This window comes from Amblyomma maculatum, unplaced genomic scaffold, assembly GCF_055883805.1.
Source record: "Amblyomma maculatum isolate TAMU_Amacu unplaced genomic scaffold, ASM5588380v1 scaffold_23, whole genome shotgun sequence".
Classification (NCBI taxonomy): Eukaryota; Metazoa; Arthropoda; class Arachnida; order Ixodida; family Ixodidae; genus Amblyomma; species Amblyomma maculatum.
Window position 1 is genome coordinate 1257330 of NW_028146748.1, and position 9040 is coordinate 1266369.

Consider the following 9040-nt stretch of genomic DNA (forward strand, 5'->3'; position numbering starts at 1 on the left):
AGGCCCGACCATCTAATCGCTGCTGCCGGCGATCATGACAGCTTCCACGTGTTGCGTCATCATCTCTCGGCTACCGGGGCGCCACCGACAAGCTTAAAAGAAGAAACGGCTGCGGATTCCTCCTTCATTTGGCAGCAGCAGCGGCGGATCGCGGACGCCTTCACAGTGTGCTCTTGGATTTTTGCAGTTGCGCAAACTGGACCCGGCGCCCTCCTGCTGCGCAAGATACCACCGGTTTTCATCGCTTCAGAGGCCCGACCATCTAAACCGCTGCTGCCGGCGATCATGACAGCTTCCACGTGTTGCGTCATCATCTCTCGGCTACCGGGGCGCCACCGACAAGCTTAAAAGAAGAAACGGCTGCGGATTCCTCCTTCATTTGGCAGCAGCAGCGGCGGATCGCGGACGCCTTCACAGTGTGCTCTTGGATTTTTGCAGGTTGGTGACTGCCGCCTTGCGCTTATCAAAATATTTTCCTTTGGCATGTACCTCGCTGCTGCTGCTGCTGCCCCCCCCCCCCCCCTTTTTTGCAATTTTTTGTTTGTTGTGATTTGATGCCCTTTTTGTTACTTTTTAGCCCATGTTAGGTTGCTATTTTTGTGCATAATAACCCATAGGTTGCTTTAGTTGCTATTCGAATTGTTGAACATCCGTTACCATGGATTGCAAAAAGTGTGAAGAATCTATAGAAGCTGACTGCCGGTCAATAACATGTAGTGAATGTTCGGGAGAGTACCACCTGGGTTCTTGTTCTGGTGTGTCAGACTCTACATATAAATCTAAAGGAGATGACTATAGGAAGTCCTGGAAATGCGTAACATGCCGCAAAGGCAAGACAACTGCACCTAATTCTAATGACTCTGATAATGGTACTGTCACAGCGCTTCTGCTTGACATGAACAGAAAACTCAATGAGCTCCTTCCTCTGAAAACCACTGTTAAGGATATGGAGGCTCTGATAAAGCACATGTCCGCCCAGTACGATACGGTACTCGCAACCATAGCGGAGCACACTGGCGAAATTAAGACTCTCAACAAAAGAATTTCAAAGCTCGAACAAGTTGGAAGTAACGCTGAACTGAAGAGACTGTCTGCTGCAGTAAATGACCTTGAATACAATAAAGCTGAACATCGAAATTCACGGGATGGCGAAACAGGAGAAGGAATGCCTCATGACTAGAGTAAACGACCTAGCCAAAAAACTAGACCTTGAACCTCTTAACGAGCAGAATGTCTCTGCCGTTCACAGTCTTCCTTCACAAAAAGATAAGACTCCCGGTGTGATTATTCGCTTCACGCAACAATCGACACGAGACAAATGGCTTGAGAAAAGGAAGGCTGTATCAGCGGTCGACAAGGACATGTTTATATCTGAGAACCTAACCACGCAAAATAGGTTGCTGCTCAAGACTACAAAAGAATGGGCACTTCAAAACAATTTCCGGTTTGTGTGGCATCGCCATGGAAAAATTTTGGTCAGGAAAGAAGAACATGCAGATGTTCACGTGATCAAGGCTAAGACCGATCTCGAAAAATTGGTAGACTGATACCCACGTGCTATGCGTAGGTTGTGCAGATTTGGGCATGGCTTCTGCAGACTCGTTATCGCCTTCTGACTTTTTTTATTTTGTTGGGCCAGAACATAAAAAATCTACTCGATGCATTAATTTAAACTGCCAATCGGTACGAAACAAACATGACATGCTCGACCTTTTTTTCAGCAGCTTATCATTTCAGTTTGACTTTATCATGCTGTCCGAAACATGGTATGATCAGCACTCAGCTGTTTGGCAGCTCCCTGGTTATCAGTGTTTTACTAGAAGTCGAGAAACGTCGCGCGGAGGCGGCGTCAGTTTGCTTGTTCGTGAAAGCATAAATGTAGAGCCCATTAACGAATTTTGTTGCACTACTGCTGACTATGAAGTTCTATCAGTTGTGTGTGCTCGAACTATTTATTCTGTTTTTTTACCGGCCACCGAGTGGAAACCTAGACACATTTTTTCGGTTTCTTGAACGGTTCTTTTTGTATAGGTGTGAATTCAGTTATGAAGTTGTGTTGGGTGGCGATTTCAATATCAATATGATGGTCGACAGCCCGTCAAAACGCAGTTTTGAGGCAGTTATACAGACACATGGTTGTTTCAATGTCATAACAACACCTAATAGAACTACTAGTAATACGTCCACATGTATCGATCTGTTCATTACAAGTGCTGCATTAGGTAGGATTAAATCGGGAGTTTTTTCGTGTGGTCTTAGTGATCACATGCCCATATTTTTATGTCTAAACCGCAAAAGCTATCGATCAACCACTAATGACACTTTCAAACAAGTAATTACGCAGAACGGGCTGGACAGTTTCCGCGACGAAATGGAAAGCACAGACTGGACGGATGTCTATGCTGTACAAAATCCCGATATTGCTTATGAAATTTTCCTAAAAATCTTCTCCACTTGTTATCATAGACACTTCCCCTGTAGTATTAAGCGAAAGAGACCTTCCAGGATTCGCAAGCCATGGATTACAATGCAATTATTTGAAAAAATAAAAACTAAACACAGGCTATACGATAAATTTATCAAATCACGTAATCCAGATGACTGGACTGAGTTCAAACGCTTTCGCAATCGCCTCACAAACGAACTGCGCAGCGCTAAAACCAACTATCATACCGACCTGTTCAAGTAATGTGAAGGCGACAGTCAGAAGACTTGGAAACAACTTAATGTCTTACGGAACCATACGCCGAGTTCACAACTACCTGTGCAGATTGTTAAAAATGGTGTAAAGATAAGCGATGAGTCACTGCCTGACTCCTTTAATGAATTTTTAACCAGCACTAATGACATTCCCGTATGTATGACCGCCTGCGATTTCATACCAACAAGCATTCCGGATACTATATTTATGCACCCAACCAATGAATCCGAATTAACCTGTCTCTTCTCTGAACTTAGCAATAGTCGTAGTCTGGACGTAGACAGCCTGCAGATAATGCCAATTAAGTGTATCCTAGATATCATTGCTCCAGTGTTGACATATGTTTACAACTTATGCCTAAATGCCGGAATCTTCCCGCAGAAAATGCAAGTCGCTAAAGTAATCCCGTTATTCAAGCGTGGTGACAGGACCCTAATAACAAATTATAGGCCCATATCAATTCTGCCAGTTTTTTCAAAAGGTCTCGAAAAGATAATATTTAAACGTCTCTCTGCATTTCTTGAGGATAATTGCCTCTTAAGTCACTGCCAGTACGCGTTCCGCAAACACCTGTCTACTCAGCTTGCCCTCTTGGAACAAAAAGAATTTATCCTTAGGAACATTGAACATCGTCTACTTACACTCGGTGTACTAATAGATTTTACAGAAACTTTTGACTGCATTAATCATGAACTTTTACTTAAAAAGTTAACTTACTATGGTATACGTGGCGTTGCTCATGAAATAATTAGGTCATATCTGGGCTCTAGAGCTCAATATACACATGTCAATAACATATCCTCTCAAATAAAAAACATAAGAATAGGAGTGCCGCAGGGTAGTATACTTGGACCCCTCCTCTTCAATATTTATGTTAATGATATTGTTATTATTGATCATGACACCAAATACATCATCTATGCTGATGATACCACACTCCTGTTTTCTTCTCATGATACCTCAGACTTAATAAGAATTGCTAATAAAGCACTAGAAAAACTACATGTATGGTCGATCAAAAACGGTCTCATAATAAATGCAACTAAAACAAAAGCCATATTATTCCAAGCCAAGAACAGAAATGCTACACTACCTGCAGACATCACACTTAATATGGATAAAATTGAACTAGTGAATTCAGTAAAAAGCTTAGGAATTTTTTTCGACCATGACATGTCATGGAACAGCCATTCATCATCACTTGTAAGCAAACTATCCCAGGTAGTTGGACTAATTTTTTCCCTTAGGTATCTTCCCCGTAAAGTAAAATTGCTTATATATAAATCTCTCTTTATGAGTCACCTTAATTACTGCTGTCTTGTCTGGGGTACCACGTCTGCCACAAATGTAGGTCGGTTATTTGTCCTTCAGAAAACATTTCTGCGCGCGATATGCAATGTGAACTGGGATTTCCCAAGTGAACCTTTGTTCCAAGAGCTTAACATATTGAAAGTGCATAATTTATACAACTACATGTTAGTACACTCATACATTAAAGAATGCAAATTGAATAAGTTTGCCATCCGTTCAACAGCCAATCTTAAACAAAATCTACTTCACTACCAAACGCGATGTCCGGAATACTGGTATGTAACACACACGCGAACTAATTACGGTAAGCAAATGATTGCTCACACCCTACCTGCCGTACTCAATGCACTAATCTCGGAAAATATTGATGTTTTACATGTTTCATTATCTACTCTACACAATTTTTTTTGCCACTAATATTGAGTGTGTATATTGTCAACCATTGGGTTAGTCATTGTAAATCAGCACTATATATGTTCCTTGCCAATTGTACTTCTTTTGTGACTGAGTGAGATTATTTTCATGCTGCTGTATTTTTTTTCTTTTTTTTTTACTAACCTATGTAGCTTTGCAGATTCACCTTTTTTGCTTGTTATTTTTGTTTCGTTCTTCATGCTTGTGCTTTATTGTATTGAAAGCATTGCCATTCCGCACGGCTGCTGCTGCTGCCAACGAACGGGTTTTAGGACCTGTCAAGCTGTTTCCGCAGCTTTTTTCCTCGAACCTGTCCGTTTACAACTGTACTTTGCAAACGGAAAATAAAGCACTTACTTACTTACTTACTTACTTACTTACATTGTTTATTGCCTCGATCAGCTAGGGCATAAAGGAATATGTAAAACGAAAATTAAAAGGCGTAATAAATGAAAGAAAATAGGTTGGCTGTGTTCTAATAAAGTTCAAGAGGGAACGATGATAAGGCCCTTGCTAGCAAGCAATGTACGAAGATGGGTTGCTCGGCGAAAGGCCCACTGCCGTCAGGTGCCGATATTGTCGGCTTCAGTGGCGGCCAAAGTGGTGAATATCTTCATTATTTTGTAGGTTGGAGGCAGGAAATCCTGGACGTTGATATAAATATCAGAGGATCCGAATCGGCCGGGGTTGCCCTCACATTACTGTAACACGAACAAGCTAATGTCGACGTTTGTGAGCGACACTTCAAACCCTGCTTCAATGAGCGAAGTTAAGGCAGGTAAAGGTAATTGAGATTCCCCGGGATGTTACGCAACTCACGCACGATACCATCTCAACGCTGTTTCCTGACACTCCAAAATACTTGTTGAAACCCCTGCCTCTCAAGAGAAAGGAGCGCAACTTGTACGAGCAAAAACAGTCAGCAGGGAGACCTGCAGAGAAAGAAAAAAAGCCCACTGATCCTGAAGCATCAGTGGAGCCAGTTGAAGAATACAGCGGGGGTGGATCGTGTGACGCGAGCCTGCTCCAGGAATGCAGAAAGCTGCATGCCACCGCCACTGGGGACAAATGTCGATCTTTATGATGTTGAGCAATTAACATTCGCATAGTGCCACTCAAGCGAGGACGAATCTCCGGAGGCAATCTACGCAAATAGGCGAGTTCTGTTCCATCGCAGTGATACAGGTGAAGCTGCCATTAAAGCTGCTGTGTGCATTCGAGGAAACAAAGTCAAGGAGATAGCTGTAAAGTCGACAGAAGAGGTAATTAATCTTCTTCAGGACATTGCTAAACTCAGCTTGCGTCCTGGCAGCGGATTGAAGCCTATAGGCAACCTGCAATGGAGTTTGCTGAGACATGTGGCGCCACCTGGCGGCCGACGGGAGCTAATACTGAGTCGGCGCAGAAGCAGCCGCCGTATATGTTGCGGCCGCTGTGTTCCTTCTGCGTTCGCTTTTTGTTATGCCAGTGAGTGTGATTTACTCATTTAGTGACTTCGGTGGTCTCGTGCGATGCTTCGACTACTACGGATGTGAACAAGAATAAAAATAAGCGCAGGGGCGGCGAGAAAGACTGCCACAATCACGAAGGAAACCTAAGCGTACCGCTTGCTGGGAGAACCTGGGGAGAATGATGAGAGAAGGAGATAGGGGCTGCGAGATAGTAATGTAACTGAAATTCGTTTCGTTATGGGGCCATTGGCGTGCAGACACCAAGAAGCTAAAATAAGACGATCGCCCGTGAGCGGAGGGAACCGTATAAACTTCTGACTCGGGGAGACGCACGCTGGTTGGGGCCCACTACTCAGTAGGCGCTCCGCACTGTAAAATCTGGCGTGTACTGTTATATGCTCTGCAAGATCGAGTGGCATTGTCCTTTTAAAGGAGGTAGCGCCAGAAAAGCAACAAAGCCGCGCAGCCGCAGCATCGTATTCCAGCGGCATTTCAACGGAGGCGAAATAAAAAAAAAAATGTTCGTGTATCTGTGAACCGGATTTCTAAGGCGGGGTCTATTCGGAACCACGAAGCCAAAATATGTTCAAAACTTCCAATTACAGATTTGAGTAAGCATATTTATCTGTAAATTAGTTCTTAAAGTGCTAAAAAAGTAGAAGTGACAGAGTGTAGAGGCCCGTGATACTGTTGAGAATGGAACTTCGTTCTATCGTTCCGCGCCAAACACTTATTACACTGACTGCTGAAGCTGCTCAAGAGTTTCTTGTCCCAGACGATAGACTGTTTCATCATTAGTAGCAACAGTAAAAAATCCTAACTCTTAACGGCCTCCTTTACGAAAGCTTTGCCGTTGAGTGCCAGCATTACCCGCCGGCTTTCCCCAAGCTTGAGCTTGAGATACGGAAGTACAAAATGCATGCCAGTTGTTGTTGTTAAGAGCTTTATTTTTCCAACGGTGTAGGAGGCTCCCTACTCCCCGCCCCCGACACGTGCAGTTTTCGTTGATGACGCACGCTACAACCGCACAGTGCTTGCAATCGCCTCGACATCCGTAACGGCCGGGTACCGCACACGCCTCCTGTAACTTCCGCGGCACTGTCGAAAGGTGCACCACGAACAAAAAGTGTTCATCATGATATTAAACTGTAAAGCAAATCCGCGAGGAAATTACTATGCTGCTGTAATCAAAAAGCAAGAACAAAAAAAAGAAGAAACGGTGATCAATCTCTTCTCAGGTTCTCTCTGCAATTTCAATCCTTGGGGATGAGGTGTGAACGCAATAGGTAAATGAAAGGCTACGTTTACAACATTTTTCATTCATTTAATCATTTCTTAATTCATCATCACATATCGGACTGATGCCCTGAGAGAATAATTTCCTTACAAAAAAAAATGTTCCGTCTACACACGCGAAATTCAAAGCTGTGCGCGCGGGTGTTCCGTCGCGAGCGGCGCGCACTTCGCGGTGACATCGACACCGTTCACGTTCTAAACATGGCCATTCTCGAACAGGCGGTGTCCTTTCGCCAGTATTGGTTTTCGGAGGTAGCTCTGAAGACACTGATTGCCTTAAAACTGCAGAAAATGAGAGCCGAGATGCTTCCAGCCGTACAACGCGACGCAACCCGACCGCGCCGGCCGCCTCAGATTATTCGGCGCCGCCGTTGGCGGCGCTAAACGCTGCGCTCCACTAGCGCCGTCTGGCCACTGCAGGTTGCCTATTACCAAGACCTTTCCCTCCTACAATGGGCGTTACTTAATTTGCGACAAACTGTACCATTATTTCTGATGCAGCATGCGTATAGCCTGCAAATACTGGCGAATGTTACTCAGAACACCCTGTCAAGAAGAAGAAAAAATTAAGAAACAGACTTCTAATAAGTCTCGAGCAGTTTGTCGTACGAAGGACAATTAGGGCGGCAAAGGTGGTGAAAGCTCTATGTCGTGTTTTAGGCAAGACAACTGAGGCAGCATAGCTCAGACAGGAACGGCTTTATTCCGTCGTAACGGAAATGAAAGAAATGCGCTGCGGTGGCTGACGCAGCGCGCTTTAATAAGCCACCTTATCACAGTGGCAAGGGTGAGCGGAGAGAGCGTGGCTGAGGCGAGGTAGTTCCGCAGCTTTGATAACACTTCGCGATACCACATCCCTCCGCACTTATTTACAGTTCAAAACAAGTTCCTGTTCACGGCACATAGCGGTCGGGTGGTCTCCTCTCCCGAAGTGGATACCGCCGTTCTGCCGGTTCTGTATCCGAATGGCGGTCTTGCACTCCAGCTTGTTGTCGGGGAGGCCGGCAGGGCTCCGCTTGCTCATCAGATTCCGGGTATGGCGCCAGAGGAGCAGATGTGTCTTCTGGAGCCACTCGGACGATGTGGTTCTTGTGGCGAACCCACTGAAACACACCTCTAGGAGTTACGACACTTAAGCGGTACGAGGCTGGACCAGTTTGCGCCAAATGGTCGCTGAAAACCATTTCTCTCCACGCCTGAAGTTCCTGACCTCTACACTATCACCAACCTTAAAAAGTCGCTCTTTGTGATAGCATGACTTACGCCTTAAGGTTTGGTCAAACTGCTTAGCCGATACTTTTGATTAGATTGAAGGTTTTACAAGATCCAACCTTGTGCGAAGACGTCTGCCAAGCAGGAGGAGTGCAGGAACTTCCCCAGTGGTTGTATGAGAAGTGTTGCGATACGCCAAAAGAAAATCAGCAATAGCTGAGCGTAGGAGTACGGACGGATTCTTACGCAACGCAGACTTGAGTGACTGCACGAAGCGCTCAGCCTGTCCATTGCTGCTTGGATGATACGGCGCTGTGCGAACATGACGGGTGCCAATGCTGCGCATGTATTTTGAGAACGCGTCCGATGTGAATTGTGGACCGTTTGTTGCGAAACCGAAACCGAAACAAGACAGCCCCGAGTCGACAGACAAGACAAGACGAGAAGGCTTCAAAGACAAAACCACGGAGAGACGCTTGGGGCGTGAGTCGTCTGCTGTAACCAAAAATAAACGGATGTCGTTTGTGCTCTGTTACGAAGTTGTCTGATTTAACGAACGCGACATAAAGATAAAGGTTGTGCCGAAACCCGGGATGTACGCCGCGACCTAACGAAGACAACTGCCAGTCCTGGAGGCGACTAATAACGAAGAAAA